Below are 19,015 nucleotides of genomic sequence, written 5' to 3'. Positions count from 1 at the left end.
GTTTAAAATAGGATTCAATTAGGAGTTTTCAGGACCCTCCTGAATAATGGGACTTAGCTTTAAGATTTCGATTAGATAACAACAATATAGCGTAAACTCTGTTGTAGGGTAGTATAATTCAGCCATGAAAGTTGTCACCCTTAAGATAAAACTTGATTTTTGATTTTCAGGACCCCCTTGGATAATGGGGAGTAGTTTATGACCCTCTTAGATTACAAGATTTAGCAGAAATCATACCTATAGAGGACATAACTTAGGTTTTAAAAAATTGTCGTTTAATAGTTGTCAGGACCTCCTGAATAATGAGATCTAGCTTTCAATTCTTAGTAATACTGGGTAATATGATTTAGTTTTACACTCACGTCTGTGCCCAACCACCAAACAGGGGCAGGAAAAATTTCTTTGTTTTGGTTATTTTGAAGTCAGGAGCACGCCGGGAGAGTAGGGAATACTTTCAAATGTTGAGGTCAGGAGCCTGCCTGGAGAACAAGGGAGTACAATTTAAATTTTAGCTTTTAAATTCTTTTTTTGTCTATGTTGAAGTCAGGAGCCCGCCTGGAGAACAAGGAAGTACAATTTAAGTTTTAGCTTCCAAATTCTTTGCTTTGTTTATTTTGAAGTCAGGAGCCTACCTGGAGAGCAGGGAATACATTTCAAGTTTAGAAGTCAGGAGCCCGCCTGGAGAGCAGGGAATACATTTCGAGTTGAAGTCAGGAGCCCGCCTAGAGAGCAGGGAATACATTCAAATGTTGAGGTCAGGAGCCCGCCTGGATAACAAGGGAGTACAATTTAAATTTTAGCTTTCAAATTCTTTGTTTTGTCAAGTTGAAGTCAGGAGTCCGCCTGGAGAGCAGGGAATACTTTCAAGCTTAGCAGTCAGGAGCCCGCCTGGAGAACAAGGGAGTACAATTCAAGTTTTGGTCTTCAAAATTCTTATTGATATTTGGAGACCGCCTGGATAGCATGGGAATACATATCAAGTTCAGTGGTCAGACACCCACCTGAAGAAGGGGAAGTCATCTCAGCTTACAATTCAAGGGGATAACAAATGGATATCACCGAGAGAATAGAGGACCAAAAGGCAACAAGAAGCACAAGAGCAAGTTTGAAGATCTAGATAGGATTTTGTAAAACATAGATCATAGCCTAGTCTAGCTTCTTTTATTCTTGACATGGTGTAATAAGGGGTTCAGTAAGCAGTAGCGGCAGCAACAGCAGCAACAACAATGAAAGCCCAACTTCATGGTAGTCCCAGCTACCAAACATTCCTGAACTACACTGACCTGATTCCTTTTTAGCCAAGGATATGTAGGCAACCTCGGAAGTAGGGTGCGGTCAAATCTCTCAAAATGCTTCCCGCGGAGTATTCAAACGGGCAAAAATCGCTCGTATCCGCTCACTTATCTTCGCACGAAAACTCTTCATGTTTCCGGGCAAAGAGGGGCAGCTGTAAGCACGTTATTTTTGCCCTATATGAATTACTCCAACAAATTCAAAACAAAATAATTTCTTTTTAGTGTTTGCAATTTTGTTGGATTTCGTGGCATTTTCTGTTAATTACTTGCATTTGTCCGTGCACGTTTATTTTATTTAAGTCGTGAAAAATACAAAAAATATATTGCATCTGCATTTAGGATTTAATTTTATATTTTTATATTAATTAGTAAATTAGTTTTGTTTTATAAAAAATGAAAATCACAAAAAAAAAATCATTTTGCATTTTTACTTTTTAATTTTGAATTATGTAATTTTTCTTTAAATTTAGGACTTAATTAATTATTGTAAATACCATGGTGAGTGATTAATCTAATTGGGTAGGTTAATTTAGTTTTAAAAAAATTATTATTAATCAATTTAGGTTTTATTTTAATTTTTGAAAAAAAAGAATTTTGAAATTGAAAAAAAAAGGAAAAAGAAAGAAATGAAAGAAGACCTAAATCTGGGCTAGAACCAATCCGAATTTCCCCAGCCCAAACGAAAACTACCCAATACCCGGCCCAAACCACCCTAACCCAGTCTGGTTTCCCCACTCCAAAACCATACGACGTCATTTCATGGGCAATAAATCAGGACCGTCGAGGTTTCTTGATCGGACGGTCCTGAAGCTCGGGTCATATGATATTTAAGTGTCCAAACGTGCCCCTACCCCCCTCTCATCTCTTTCACCCCTCTCACCATCTCCGTCGGCGGTGGTGCTCCGATCGACCCCAAACATACACCAAATACCCTCCTCCATCTCCAAATCCCAGATCCGTACCCCTTTTCCCTCTTGAACCCCAAATGTTTGAATCTCAATTCGAAACCTCAAACCCTAACCGCCGCCCTAGAATTCCTAACCCCTGCCCGGCGGCGGAGCTCGAACACCACCCAAAATCTAGCCATGCAACCATCACCATTCCCTTAACCCTAATCCACCACCATTTCTCCCCAAATCCTCACCAAACCAGGTCCAAATCAAATCTGAGAACGAAGAAGAAGACAATCTGGCAAAGCTGTCAAGTTTTCTATGAACGATGCGGCTCGAGACTAGTATTATTCATCTGTTCTCAAAGAAAACACGCAGGTAATACCAGTTTCGGGTCAAGTCGAAGTCGCCTGAGGTTGCCCAAGTTCTATCCATGTGATTTCCTAGGTATTTCTGTTTTTTCCCTTTTATCTCCATCTTCTGTTTATTTGTATACTCGCACCCTTCTGCTTCTTCTCTTTTCTGTCCATTTTCTGTTCACCTGACCCTCTCATTTTCTTCTAAGTTCTTTACTTTAATTTCTGAGTTTGAATGGGGTAAAGTATTAAAACACTGAATATTGGTTCCTTTGGTAAGCATTACAATTTTTCTTGTAGAAGTTCTCATGAATTCTGTTGTAACTTGTGCATATTGCCTGTTTCAGTTCTGGTTTGTGTTCCTAATCATATATTTGTCTCTGGTTAATTCGAATTGTAGCTCGTTGTTTTAATCTAAAAGGGGAGCTTAGTTTATTCAGGTAATTTTGTTCTCCTAATTTCAAAATGAGCTTTTGATATTGTTTGGGCTTTGGGGTCGTTTTTTAATCCTTCATAGGGGCCTGTTAAGTGTTGGGTCAAACTTGATCCACCAACACTTCAAATTGGGTTAATCTGACCCATATAATTTGCTGAAGGTAATTTCAGGGGTTGTGGGGGGGGGGGGGTAGTTTAGGAAACTGGCTTAGGGAATCTTTGGTGTAACAGAATAGAAAGCTTCCTAAGAAGCTGGGTTGGGGGCTGTTTCGAAATTCTGATAGTTAACTAAGGTTCCCTAAGCAAAAACAAAAATTAGAAAAGGACTAAAATAAAAAAGCTGAACCCTTAAGGCTGCCCTGTTTCTTGCCTATAAAGGCATCATTTCTTGCCTTTCAAGGCAGAGCGAAGAGACTGAAAAGAGATAAAAATTTCTGAAAAAGCCAAAACAGCTGAAAATTACTGTTGCATTGAAATTCTGAGTAAAACTTTTGAAGTTTGTTTCTTTTATGCTAAACAATACCTGATCCTATTTGAGGTTCAAAATGGTTTGAACTTGGGTAATGAAAGCCTTGCTTTGAGTTGGGGAATTGGTTCCTCTCTTCTGGACTGATTTCGTTGCTGGTTTTGTTGAATCTAGGTGAATTTCTGTTACTGCTGACTTTGCATTTCCGCTATCCCTCTTTTATTTCCAGGTATATCCATAGCCAGAAGCACTGACTGAATGTTGATCATGTAAATCGAGTGGGAATTCCATGGAATACAAGTTGTGTTTGATCTAGTTTTTCTCTGATTTTTACTGTCTAATACCATGTAGTATATCTGTGTTGTTGGTTGTTAATTGAGCTGTTACTGGTATAGTATAAAATTGGATTTGTGTTTGGAACTAAAGGTTCAATTTCGATATTAAAGAACATGTTTGGAAGGTGTATGAATAGGTTTTGTAGGTGTTGTTCAGTATGACAGGTGAATCATGGATTTAATTGCGCAGCTTCATGTCTGCTTTGTATTCTGGGTCATAGTTTGCTGAAATGCAGCAGGTTTTAGTGTTTTGAAAGGCTAGAATATAAATGTTGGCTTGTATATGTATTAATTCATGCAAATATTGTTTTGGTAAACACGGCTACCGCAAGTTTAAAGTTTAAGATTCATGTTTGTTCAGTAGGACACTTCACAGATTTTCTTCTACCATCTCGTCTAGATTAAACCAGCTTTCGAGTAAAATGTTTGTTTTAGATTGATTCTGTGTCATGATAAACCAATGTTTGATATGGGGGCATTTGATTGAGCTAGTTATCCGTCATTCCCTGTTAAGATAGTATGTGTTTGTGATTGGATGTAACATGGATTTCACTTCATGATTGGTTCGCTCTTCATGCATTAATTTTGCTGCCTTGCCTCTTCTAACTTTCACGTTAATTCGACTTGGAGGAACACAATATGTTTGTCATACTACAGAGCTCGATTTTGGGCCCAGTTCTTGTTAGCCCAACTTAGCCCAATTCCAAATGTAGAGATCTTGGAATGCCACATGGGAGGGGAAAATTTATTTTGCACTTGAATAGATCAAGACCATAATTTAACTGAGAAGAGCCATGATAGATGAACGACTAGCTCATGGCCCTCACGAGTTAGCATCAAACCCGTTAATTAGGATAATTCTTGGTATGTCGTGCCGAACAAAGCCTCGATTGCACGACCCTCATTTTATTTTAAGTTTGGCTCAATCCTTATAATTCGAGGGGTACCGTTTAGCTAGATTCCATGGCCCTCGCAAATTGCAAACGCAAAATTGTTCTAGGCACATTAGTTTAATAATATTACCTTCCTAAACTCGGGTGTACATTTCATGTGACCCAAATCAAATCCCAAAACGTTGAATAAAATATGTTTAGGATTGCGGGTGCATTTTATGTGGCGCGATCCAAAGACATGTTTTAAACGACGTTCAATCTTCTTTAAATTAAGTAAAAGCGGCTAAAAGGTTAAAATCGGCACATAGGTTAATAATTGATTAAAATCAGATAATTAAGCCGAATATAATAGTTAAGTGACCGTGCTAGAACCACAGAACTTGGGAATGCCTAATACCTTCTCCCGGGTTAACAGAATTCCTTACTCGGATTTCTGGTTCGCGGATTGTTAAACAGAGTCATATTTTCCTCGATTCGGGATTCCACTGGTGACTTGGGACACCATAAATCATCCCAAGTGGCGACTCTAAATTTTAATAAAATAATCCCGTTTCGATTGTCCTTTAATTGGAAAAACTCCCTTACATGTTATATCCTCTTCCGGGGGTGTAGGGTAAAAAAGGAGGTGTGACACCTACTACCAGATACTCATCCAATATCTATTCCTCCCTATAGAATGGCCCCCGCAGAGCTGAAAGCGTTGAAGGAACAACTAAAGGACTTGCTTGAAAAAGGCTTTATCAGACGTAGTACATCACCGTGGGGAGCACCTGTGTTATTTGTAAGGAAGAAAGATGGTTCCTTATGGATGTGTATTGATTATAGATAGTTGAATAAGGTAATGATCAAGAATAAGTACCTGCTCCCGAGGATTGATGATTTATTTGATCAGTTGCAAGGTGCCAAATATTTTTCAAAAATAGACTTGAGGTCCGGGTACCATCAGGTAAGGGTTAAGGATGAAGATATTTTGAAGACAACATTCAGGACCAGATATAGGCACTTTGAGTTTCGTGTTATGTCGTTCGGTTTGACCAATGCCCCAACAGTATTCATGGATTTGATGAACCGTGTGTTCAGGCCCTTTTTATATCTATTAGTAATTGTATTTATCGATGATATATTGGTGTATTATCGTTCAAAGGCTGAGCATGCAGATATACTGTGCTCAGAGTTCTACAAGAAGGGAAGTTGTATGCAAAATTTTCTAAATGCGAATTCTAGTTGAACTCTGTAGCCTTCCTTGGGCATGTCATTTTGAGTGAAGGCATCCGGGTGGATACATAAAAGATTGAGGTAGTAAAGACTTGGCCTAGACCCACAATACCGACAGAGGTTTGTAGCTTTCTTGGTTTGGCAGGTTATTAGAGGAGATTTGTAAAGGGATTTTCTTCCCTTTCAGCACCTTTGACAAAGTTGACTCAGAAGGGAGCAAAGTTTCAATGGACTGATGCTTGCGAATGGAGTTTCTAGGCATTAAAGGACAGATTAACTTCAGCACCGGTTTTAACGCTCCCAGAAGGGACCAATGGTTATGTGATCTATTGTGACGCTTCAGGCATTGGATTGGGTTGTGTGCTAATGTAGCATGGTAAGGTTGTAGCTTATGATTCTAGACAACTAATAAAGGACGAGAAGAACTACCCGACCCATGATTTAGAGTTAGCTGCGGTGATTCATGCACTAAAGATGTGGAGGCACTACTTGTATGGCATTTATGTTGATATCTATACGGATCATAAGAGCCTCCAGTATATATTCAAGCAAAAGGAATTGAATCTATATCAAAGGAGATGGTTGGAGCTGCTTAAAGACTATGACGTTGATATTTTATACCATCCGGGGAAGGCGAACGTAGTAGCCGACGCCCTCAGCCATAGATCTATGGGTAGCCTAACATATTTACAGCCAGAAAAGAGGGGAATAGCCCATGAGGTTCATCAGATAGCTAGTCTTGGAGTTCGGTTACTGAACTCAGGTGATATTGGAATCATATTTAGTATACGACAACATCCTCATTAGTAACTGAAGTAAAGGAACACCAGTACGAGGATCCTGTGGTAGTTCATTATAGGGATACCATCCCTTAGAAGGAGAAGACACTGTTCGAAATTATAGAAGATGGGGTCCTTAGATGTCGAGGACGATTATGTGTCCCTAATATTGCAGGGCTATGTCGGCAGGTTATGGGCAAAACTCACTATTCTCGTTACTTTGTCCATCCAGGAGCGACAAAGATGTATCATGATATCAGGGAAGTGTATTGGTGGGACGGAATGAAAAAGGATATAGTGGAGTTTGTTGCTCAGTGTCCTAGCTATCAGCAGGTTAAGATTGAGCATCAGAAACCAGGTGGGTTATTGCAAGCTATAAAGATTCTGACTTGGAAATAGGAAGTAATCAATATGGATTTCATCATAGGCTTACCTCGTACCCAACGTAAGTTCGATTCGATATGGGTGATTGTTGATAGGCTTACAAAGTCAACCTATTTTCTGCCCGTTAGAACTACATATTCCTCAAAGGATTATGCAAGGTTTTATATTAAGGAGATAGTACGACTGCATGGTGTCCCTGTATCTATTATCTCGGATAGAGGAGCTCAATTTATAGCTAACTTCTGGAGGTCTTTCCAAAAAGGATTGGGGACTCAAGTAAGTCTTAGTACAATATTTCATCCCTAGACAGACGGGCAGGCTGAGCGTAGCATTTAGACATTGGAGGATATGTTACGAGCTTGTGTGATAGACTTCAAAGGTAACTGAGATGATCATCTACTGCTTATTGAGTTCGCATATAGTAATAACTACCATTCTAGTATTCAGATGGCTCCATAGGAAGCTCTCTAAGGACAGAAGTGTAGGTCACCTATAGGGTGGTTTGATGTTGGAGAATCTGGGTTACATGGGCCACACCTGGTTCAACAAGCCATAGAAAAAGTAAAGCTTATCCGGGATCGACTATTAACAACTCAAAGTCGTCAGAAGTCATATTCTGACGTACGACGTCGAGATAGAGTTCGGGGTTGATGACTGGGTATATTTTAAAGGTGTCACCTATGAAGGATGTGATGAAGTTTGGCAATAAAGGCAAACTTTGCCCACGTTATACTGGGCCTTATAGGATCATTCGGAGAGTGAGCCAAATAGCTTATGAGTTAGAATTACCCTCGGAGTTGGAGTCTGTCCATCCGGTTTTTCACGTATCTATATTACAGAAGTGCATTGGCGATCATACCCGAGTGATGTCCACGGATGATGTACAGATTATAGAGGACTTGTCATACAAGGAAATTTCGGTTGCCATCCTAGACCGACAAATCCGCAAGCTACGGAATAAGGCGGTAGCCTCCGTGAAAGTACTTTGGAGGAACAACAATGTGGAAGAAATGACTTGGGAGGCCGAGGAAGACATGAAGTCTATATATCCCTACTTATTTCCTCCTCCAGAGAAGGGTCCGACTGAAATATCATAACCATAAGGTACGTGTACAAATTCTTTTGTTGGTTATTATCGTTGGTCGTGTGAGGTCATTATCTGATAATTGTAGTCCTGTGTGGCGTTGGATTATTAAGCTTCTATAGGGAGATTCAGTAGTAGTGTTGTTACAAAGGCAACCCTGCCAAAGTTATATAGATCACGGGGAGTTGAACATTCGAGGACGAATGTTTCTATGGGGGGAAGGATGTTACATCTCGCGTTTTTGTATTAAAAGCTTCGTCTTCAGTTAATTGAAATAGACTTGGGACGAGATCATCTTGACGTTAACGTATTTACGCTATTTATAACAAGCGATAAATATGTGTTATGAATGATAAAGGGGTACATGAATTAAAGAAAACGAGTTTCGTTGAAAGTGGCCAATTTGGAATAACATACGGGTCGAGTGATAATACCCGATAATTATGAACTAGTACAATGCAAGGTACCATATGACCACGGTAGTATAATGTATAAAGTATATTAAAAAAAGTAGAATTTTAAGTAATTTATCGCAATTTTTAAATTATGCGGCTAATTGATTAATTACCGGGTAACAGGACATTATCCAGATTAAATGGATAAAAAAGTTATAAATTATACCCCCAACGTGGCATAAAGCCACAATGGCCAAACATGACTCTTGGTCATTATTGCCATGTGGCTACCTAAGGGTAAAGTTAAAATTTAACCAAGATAAGATAAGGCTTCAATATGTGTCTTATCTCATTTTAGGATCAGAACCATGAATCATTGTTGATCATTCTTAGTCCAAAAATGTTAGAATCTTCTTTGATACATTCATAACTCACTTTGGTATATATAATCTTCTTCAAAAACGTTAGAAATAGAAGCAAATTTTCCAAAGAGAATTTGTTGGAATAGTAGCAACGTGGAATTTTGCGGTTCTAGAAGATTACGGTACAATCTTCGCCAAGAATATTATACGGAGTTTTCCTACTCCAGGTATGTTAAGGTCATCCCTTCTTTCTTTTAGCATAGTCCAAATTATACGGAAGAAACGAGTAAACGCACAGTTTTCATAAATTACTCTATCCATAGAAATACTATGCGTGTTTATATTCTTGATTCCCCATGAGAATTTTTATTTTCTTCTGTTCTTGGGTCTCAGAATAATACGTAGTTGAAAATTTTTATCCGAAAGGAATATTGGTATTATTATGTATTTTTCATGCATTTCACCCATTTATACATATGCATTGACCCATGACCAGATGACATTATATATGCGTATATATGTAAATATATGTATATGGGATATAGGAAAAGGTTACGACATTATATACGCACCACCACCTGATCAGTTGGTATATGTTGATGATGTTGCCCATAGTGGCCGAGATGATATGATGGGATGCCCTCAGTGACTTGATGATATTATGTACACACATACCTATGCGTGGTATGCCATTTATACACACGTACATGACATTATAAATGTCTCAGAATTTACAAAGTTATTCAGATTTAAAGACGTATTTCTTTATTCCATGTTTCATCTATGTCTTTTACGTACTAATTTTCATGCCTTACATACTTAGTACATTTTTCATACTGACGCCCTATTTTACGGGGCCTGTGTTTCATGCCCGCAGGTGCAGGTAGTCAAGCTGACGGTCCCCCTTCTTAGGATCCCTGATCAGCGAGAGTTGGCATGCTCCACTTGATCCGGAGCTGCTTTTGATTTTGGTACAATATGTTTATATATATGTATATATACATATGGGTATGACGTGGCTCAGTCTCATCTTTGTACAGTTATGTTTCCATTAGAGGTTTGTAGACAGTATGTCTAGTTGGATAATATGTGGCCTTGCCGACTTCCAGTTTTGAGATGTATAGTTGTCTATAGCAGCATTGTCGGCTCGCCCTACGTATGTTGCACGTATATATATGTATGCCTTTTGGGAAAATTTCCTTCATGTGTATTATTCTCGTAATTCAGCAGATGTTATTCAGGTTTATATCTTAGGCGCATGATTAGGGGTGTTTGACAGGTAGGACTTGGGCACCCGTTGCGGCCCATCGGTTTGGGTCGTGACACAAATTGTATTATTATAATTATTGTGGTTTCTATTATTCCATATTTGCCATAATGCAAAGGGGAAGACCTCTTTTCACTAGAGATATTTATGAGCGAAGTTATGATTAGTTTCTCTAACATGATCAATCCAGTAGTTGTTATTGGTTTTACGATTATGACTAATTCCATAAGCCCACCATAAGTGGCTAATCGTGTCACATTCTCAAAAAATATGGTGAATGGTTTCTTCACCTTATTTGCATGTTGGACAAAGTGGGTTAATATTTATCCCTATTTTCAATAGGTATAATCTACTGGGGAATCTATCATGGTAGCATTTCCAAATAAGTATTTTTATTTTGTTTGGGCATTATAATTTCCAGATCCAAGTGAAATCTTTTAGGTTATTCTCGTTGTTATCAATGATTTTATAGCAAGACGTGGTTGAGAATATGCCATTTGAAGTGAGACTCCATATATTATTATTATTTCCAGTATTAGGAAAGTTAGAGATACTAATTGCGTTAATACTGTTAATAATATGTGTTGGTAGTTTAAAGGATATTTTTGTGAATGATCATTGGTTCCCGTTTCTAATTTTATCCACTGTAATCTTGTTCTCGTATTGTTGTAGGGGGGGGGCTTCAATAAAGCTTCTAAGCTTCGCCACATTAGGTATCCAGTTTGATTCCCAAATGTTTAGAGTCGAATTGTTATTAATATCCCATCCAGTACCTATGTTGCAATAATACCAACCCTTCAGCATACTTTTCCAGAAAAGGAGTTTAAATTAGTTTTCCTACAACTAGAATACTTACTAGATAAGACTTTAGCCCATAGAGAATTCGTATCGTTAAGCATTCTCCATACTAGTCTTGTTAGAAGCGCCATGTTTTTACTTTTGGCCTTTTCTGATTCTCCCCCCTCCCCTCCTCCCCGTGCATTTGTCTTTTGTGATGGTATTCCAATTGAGAAGGTGTAATATTCTTTTTTTTTCTGGTGAGGAGTTCCATATGAAGTCTCTTTGGACTTTATCAATGTCCTTCAGAGTTTGACTTGGAAGTAGGGAGTATTGCATGATGTGATTTGTGATACTATTAAGTGTAGAGGAAGCTAAGGTGCTTCTTCCAGGAGTATTGAGCCATTTAGCTTTCCAACTTCCTAATTTTGCCCTCATATTATCTACCACAAATTGGTATTCTTTTGGTTTGGGGTTGGAGTTCACAATTGAAAATCCTAGGTAGGTACCAAAATTATCACTAATCTTAATGTTGAAGAGGGAGGATAGTTACATTTTTACTGCTTAAGTGCAATTTTGTGACACTATCAATTTTGATTTTGTTATATTGATGACTGTTCTGATAGTTGGCAGAAATTATCAAGGCTTTCCAAGATAGTGAGTGAGGTTTTGGTATTTGCCTTGCCTTAGGTCATCGACAAAAAATAAGTGAAATAAGGGAGGGCTTGTTGGGGTAACTTTTAGAGTATCCCATTTCCTAATATTTATTTTGTGGTTTATCATTTTTGAAAGTATTTCCATATAAAGTATAAAGATATATGGGGACATTGAGTCACCTTGTCTAATACCCCTCATTGATGTGAAGGATTATGATTTTGATCCGTTAACAAGAATGGTGTAGTTGGGGGTAGTGATGCAAGATATGATGAGTTTGATAATTTTTGGGGGGAACTTGAAGTAATTCAGTGTTCTATGGACGAAATACCATTCTAGCTTGTCGAAGACTTTTTCTAGATATATCTTTAAGATCATATGTCCTTTTTTGGATTTTGAATTCCTAATGTATTTTATCACTTCCTGAACTATGATGGCATTGTCACAAGCTCTTTTTCCTTTGATGATGCTAACTTGGTGTGATCCAATTAGTTTGGTAAGGTAAGGTTTCATTCTATTGGCGATGATTTTCTTAATGACTTTGTAGATAGTATTATAAAGGCTAATGAGTCTAAAATTTCGTAAATTATTAGCATTTTCAAATTTAGGGATTAGGCAAATGTATGTACTATTAATGTCTCTTGGAATGTGACTTTCCTTAAACTCTTTGTGACAAAACTCATTGACTTTTTATCTAATATTTTTTCAGTACTTTTGAAAGAAAAAAGGGTGCAAACCATCAGGTTCAGGTGCTTTATAAGGATTAAAGGAAAAGATTGCCTTAAAGATTTCAGAGTCCATTAATGGGTAATCTAGGCACGAAAGGTCGATATTTTGGTCTGTAGGAGTTACATTTGTTCTTGTATGCCAATTAGAGAGTATGTGGAAAGTTGTGAATAAATCTTGGAAGTAATTAACTGTATGGAGCATGATGGATTTGTGATCATCTATCTAATTGCCCATATAGTCTTTGAAGAAATTTATTTTGTTGTTTCTTCTTCTATTTGTAGAGGTGATGTGAAAAAGTTTTGTGTTTGCGTCACTATCATTCATCCACATTATCCTAGACCTTAGTTTCCAATAGTCTTTTTCCAACTTGAGTATGTCATTATACTTATGAATTAGCTTTTCTTCTAATTGTTGTTGGAATAAACTAGTACTACTTAGGGTTGTTTTGTATTCCTCCTAGTCTTGCAAGGAGTTATTTTTTTTGTTTTTGAATATTTCCAAAGACATCTCTACTCCATATCCTAATATTTTTTTCAAAAGAGCTAGTGGCTGTTAGGAGGTCATTACTGTCCCAATTTTTTTAACTACATTAATGAAATATGGGTTTGTGCACCACATTGACTCCAGTCGGAAAGGTTTATTAATGTGAGTAGATTTTTTATTCTTTACAGAGATCAATATAGGATTGTGGTCAGAATATGTCTTAGGTAGGTGTACTATTGAAGCTTCAGGGTATTGGTCTAGCCATTCCATATTGGCATAAACCCTATCTAGTCGTTCCATAATCCAACCTTTTCCTTTTCTTTAAAGGTTTGACCATATAAATTTACAACCCTTGTAACCTAGGTCAAGGAGTTTATAATAATTTAGGCTAGCTAGAATTTTTTTGCTCTATTTTGGTTCATTGCCTTGCCCCCAAATTTTTCTTGTGCCATAATAACGTTATTAAAATCCTCTCCCAATAACCAAGCACCTTTATAATGATTACACACGTTTTCTATATTATGCCAAAGATTATATCTATTATTCTTGTCAGTACTAGTATATATCGAACTAAAAAGCCATGTTTTATGGTTTGGTTTTACCTCGATTATGACGTGGATTTCCTGATTCCTTCTAGTGAAGTTGTTCACTACAACTCTTGCATGGTTCCACGGGATCACCATTCCTCCAGATTGCCCCTCTACTGGGACTTCAGTCATTTCTGTAAAGTTGAAATCCTCCAAGATTGAGACATGGGTAACCATCCTTGTTTCAAGCAGCGTTACTATGCTAGGCCTACGTGTGTCCATAATTTATCTAAAATTTCTTCTAAAATTTGCATTGTTTGCACCTCAAATGTTCCAAATAACAAAATTAATTCATTGATTCATCATTAATGGGTTGGGGTGGTTTTGGTTGTTCTCCCTCATTATTATGGCAATGTTCCTCTTGTGGGATGGTACTAGAATGACTACATTCTTTCCTACTGTTGGATCGTGTGGGGGTCTTATGTCTATCGAGCATTTGAACAGTGTTAGTGGACAGCTGATGGTGCATTTCTTGTCCAGCCATTCCTTGAATATTAATATTTTTACCTCGCTTAGGTTTGAGAATGCCGCCCTTGGTTCTCCATGATGTGAAAGGTGCTCTGCCTCCTCCTCATCCTCTTGGTTTTGCTCCTGATTTTGCATGTCCATCTACTGTTGTGCATGGCCTTCTATTTGCATCAAGGAGTGCTGTTGAGGAACTTGTGGTGTTGGTGTTTATTGCACAACCCATCAAGTGATATGGGGTTCACTATGGACAGTTCCTCTGGTGTAAATAAGGGTAGGTTGAGAGGAATATTCTGGAGCATTAGGGTGTTGGGATTGCCTTGTATGTCCCATATTTCGGCATGTTGTTGGCTAGGTTTTGGTTCATCAATGGGTCCAGTGGTTGCAAGATGTTATTCATCCATATCTGTTTGATGTAGTTGGTCATGGCAAGGTGCATGCTTTCTGAGATCAATTGAGCTAGGTAGTTTGTCTTTTGGATGATGAGGACTGATCCTGCCAGTTGAACTGCATGTTGAAGGAGATTGCATGTCCCAATAACCCCAGTTCGATCCAGGACTATGGTTGATGGTTGGGAGGGTTTGGTGGTAGAGCATAGATCACTGGTGGATTAAGGAGTTGACGGGGTAGTGGTGGTAAGTTGTCCATTAGATATGGTCATTGGAGACGTTGTAGTTGGACAAGTCTGTATCTCCTCCTCAAGGTGAATGGTGTTCAAAGGAGTTGACGGGGTAGTGGTGGTAAGTTGTCCATTAGATATGGTCATTGGAGACGTTGTAGTTGGACAAGTCTGTATCTCCTCCTCAAGGTGAATGGTGTTCAAGGCATTTTGGGGGTTATGGTTGTTTAATATAGAGGTGTGTTGGCTAGCAGTAGTGTCTTCTGATGATGGGTTTGGGAGATTTGCTATGATATGGTCTATTTGCATGCATGAAGAAAGCTTTTGCATATGGGATTTAACATGATCCTTTGGAGATATCATCTCCGACATTTGTTGGTTTATTTATGCCAAGTGTTCTATGTGAGGATGGTTATTTCTTGGTATGCAAATGGTATTAGTGGTGTTTTTCAGTGTATTATAATTGGGGTGTATTTTGTGTAGAGCAGTATTCTTAAGCGGGTTTTCATTAGGTATTGTAGAGTCATTAGTAGAGTGATTAAGGACTTCTTTTGTAGGTGTAATAATTTGGACGTAAGAATTAGGGGGTATTTTTGAGTGACACGTTACTTCCACTCGTCCTTGTTGGGGAAGTATTAGCATGCAAGGATTTGGTGGTATTTCCTATACCATTATTTTGGATGGAAACCATGTGCTCTTTTGATAAAAGTGGATTCTTAAAGTTAATATCACAACTAGTGTTTGGGAGATCATGACTAATATTATTAACTAATTCTACAGTGTGTTTAGCAAGTTTTTTTTTTTGTATTTTCGGGGTGATAGAATTCTTATCAACGTAATTTAGCTTTTGGGTGTTAAAAGGAACTTACCTGTGCATAAATTTTTTTGACATTTATACTTGTGCTTTGGCTCGATGTAGCTCCTACCTGCTCACTTCGATTTGTGATTGGCTTCTTTTTCTTAGGAAAAAATACTGGCTGCCGCTCTCCGTTGCTAGTTTTTATGGATGATGAGTCTTGACCTTCACCATTGGCTGCTTGTAGGTTGTGTGTGATTGGGTGCGAGCAATGTCCTAGGCAGCCACATACTTTGCATAAACTATTATCACCTTCATATAAAATTACTTGCTTGTGTGTTCCAATTAGGATGTGAGACTGGACTTTTTGTTCCGGGGGGAGTTGTACACATAACCTTGCATAGCGACCTCTAATGGTAGCGGAAGTGCATACATCAATTTTTAGTAATTTGTCTATAGCATTTCCAATCTTGGCCAGTATAATTCCATCATAAAACTCAGTTGGAAGCTGTGGCAATCAAACCCAAATAGTTGGGTAACTTTGATTTGCTCGTGTAGCTACAAAATTGGGAGTCCATTTTTGGACAGAGAGAAACAAACCATTGATGAACCATGGTCCATTTTGTAGTGCTTTCCTGGTGTTTTCTTCTTTATTGAATTTCACCGTGTAATAATCTTCGCCAAGGTCTATCAAGAAGAAGTTCTCCGTAGGTCTCCAAAGGGCTTGTATTTTTGTCCTTAGGTAGTGATGGGCGACTCTTTTCCCTATTAATTTGATTATAACGGAGGATTTCTAGGGTTTATATATGCATTGGATGTCTTGATCCGATAGGGTTATTCATTTTATCAGGGTATCCTCTCCCTTTTGTAGACACGACATATTTGGTGTTTGTTGCACATCCATGTATGTAGGGGAAAGATTTTCTTCACTTTGAATTTCGTGGATGATTGGAACTTTTTCCAGTAATTTGTCCCTATACGAGTTACTTGGTTCTAGCAAGATTTGATGAGAAGGTGTATTATCAATATCTGGTGATTTTGGTGGGATTGAAGTCACCAGGTGGCTGTCATTAAGACGGTGGTCGGGCATTGCTTCTGGATGGGGAATTATTTGTGGATTTGGGTGGTGTTAGTAGAGAGGAGGAGCCTCTTTCTCTTATGATTTCCTTGATAATCAAAAATTACTTATGATTTAGGGATTAAAATAATTACGGGATCCTTTTAAGACGTCTACTTTCTTAATTTACATGTTATTGCGTTGTATAATCTAATTTGTTACCCTTTAAACAAAATAATATGTACAGGATTACCATAGAAACCAAAATAGTTACCTTGATTCTACTCATACAAAATAATTACCCAACCCCACCCATATATCGTTCGATATATATATATGTATGTATGTATGTATACTATTATAGTATACTATTCAGCATAATTATATATTTTTACAGTATATTATGCTACTGTAGAAGTATACTGTTTGGTAACTGTGTTTTTATTCAAATTTCAACTGAAAACTTGCATATTAATATAGTATACAGTTTTGGTATATATGTATATAATTACAGTACACTGTAGAAGTGTAGCTGTATAATTTTACTGTATATTATAATATCGTAGCGGTATACTGTTGGGTAAATTTTTTTTATTCTTTTTTCAGCTGAAATATTACATATTATTATAGTATATCGTTTCGTTAGTTCTTTTTTTTTTTTAAATCTTATTTTGTTTCATTGTTTCTTTTCATTAGATTGTGTATAATATAATAAGTTCTAGTAATAATAATCCTCAGAGTTAGTTAATCGTAGTATGTGGTTGAAGAGTTAACTTATCTATGGAGTTCATTAACGAGATGTTTTGGATTAGGGATCTTGGTCTTTGAATGCAGGAAGAAGAGTACAAAGAAGCTCTTGAAGCCTTCAAAGAAAAGCACATATAATGAGCTCTTAAATCTTATTTTGTTTCTTACCATTATAAGATTTATTTTAGTCATTTTAGAAATCCATTTCTACATTCTTATTCTACATTCTGCATCAAAATAATACCTAAACTTTCACATAACATATGCATCTTTTATTTATGAAGAAAAATAAAAAGGAGCAACAAAATGGTATCTCCTAAGCTTATGTTGACTTTCAGGTGGAGACGGTATCTCCTAAAACTTAAACCAAGCGGCCTCTGAGTATTAAACAACATACATTTTTTTTCCAACTAGTTTCTCGGCACGTGTGTTGCACGTATATGCCGAGGTATGTGGTATATATTTTTTGTAAATAATAATAATATTATTAAAACAACACTTTGAGTAAAAATTATACATAAACGAAGAATGTATACATAAAAGGAAAATAGTTCAAATATAATATAAAAATATATTATCATGGGATTTTTTTCTCCTCAATTTCAACTCTTTATGCGGTTTATTTAATATTACTTTTATTTTTTTGCGGCAAATGTGACTACTGATTATCAAGGTGGGATAGATGACAACAATTAATAGTGGTGGAATTGCTACAGAAGATGGAACCGGACGTGGTTTGAAGGCTTTATGTATTAATTGACTTGATTTAGTTTTCTTATGCAGATTACATACTCTCATTTTATATTTTTTATGCAAACGGACTTGTGCGCTCTCTCTCCACTTATGTATAAATAATGTTAGTTTCCTTGGTTTATATTCTTTGTTTGAGAGTCTTTTTCTAGTAAACTATGGCTTTTGATGATTTGAAATTGATTTATTTAATCTTCTTGAGAATTTTTTTAGTTCTTTATTATTATTATTATTATTATTAAAACTACTTCTGCTTCTACTCAAATATTTTTTTTTTCTACTAAAAGCTTATCCAAACACTATAATTTTGAAAATTTGACTTTGGAAAAGTTTGACCAAACAAACTATTAATATGGAATCATAAAATCTTATATCTTCATGCTTGCTAAATCAGTTACCTCTTATTTTTCCCTCACAGTCTTGAATTTTAATCTTTTATAACTTCATAAAGTGTGGACTTCAAGTATATCAATGAGTGCATCACCCAAATGACATTAACTTGCAACATGAGAGCAACCAGAGTAGCACCCAAGCTGAGAGCAACCCAAGCTAGTCACTACATTACATCTTAGAAGAAATATTCACACTAAATGGTCCTTTCAACTAGCTAACTGTGAATTTTCAATATTATATTCTACCTAATTAATGTAAATTTTTTAATATTTTTTGTCTATTCAGTTATTTCTTGGTTATATTTTTTTAAGTTCATATGTACTAATTTGGAAGAATATGAAAATTTATGTAGTTTGGTAATATTCTGTGGAGAATCTGCATATATGTCCAAAATTCATAATATATATGAAAACTATTTTAGAGAAGTTTTATTTTGTGTCTAATATAACTGACACTAGTTGTATGAAGCTCCTTTTTGTCTCACAAAATTGTGAGACAAAAAAGTTGCTCATCATAACTCATGTACGCCGGGAAAATTTTCATTTTCAAACGAAATAATATTATTAGGCTAATAAACCGGTCAACTGAATATATCTCTTACATATGGGAATAACAAAAAACTGACCAAAATTAAGTGTGTGTCGGTAGCGGCTCAACGCTACTCTTGCAAAACCTTTTGCAAAAGTACATTCCTCAAAATCTCCTTCGTACTTGCGCCTCGCAATGAAACGAATTGGTTAATTGGGCTGCAACATCTCTCGGTGATAGATAAGGTAAGGATGCTAAGAGTTATCAATTCATT

This window comes from Nicotiana tabacum, chromosome 1 (genome assembly GCF_000715075.1).
Source record: "Nicotiana tabacum cultivar K326 chromosome 1, ASM71507v2, whole genome shotgun sequence".
NCBI classification, from domain to species: domain Eukaryota; kingdom Viridiplantae; phylum Streptophyta; class Magnoliopsida; order Solanales; family Solanaceae; genus Nicotiana; species Nicotiana tabacum.
The sequence above is the reverse complement of the archived record's forward strand: the minus strand, read 5'-3'. Positions refer to the sequence as shown.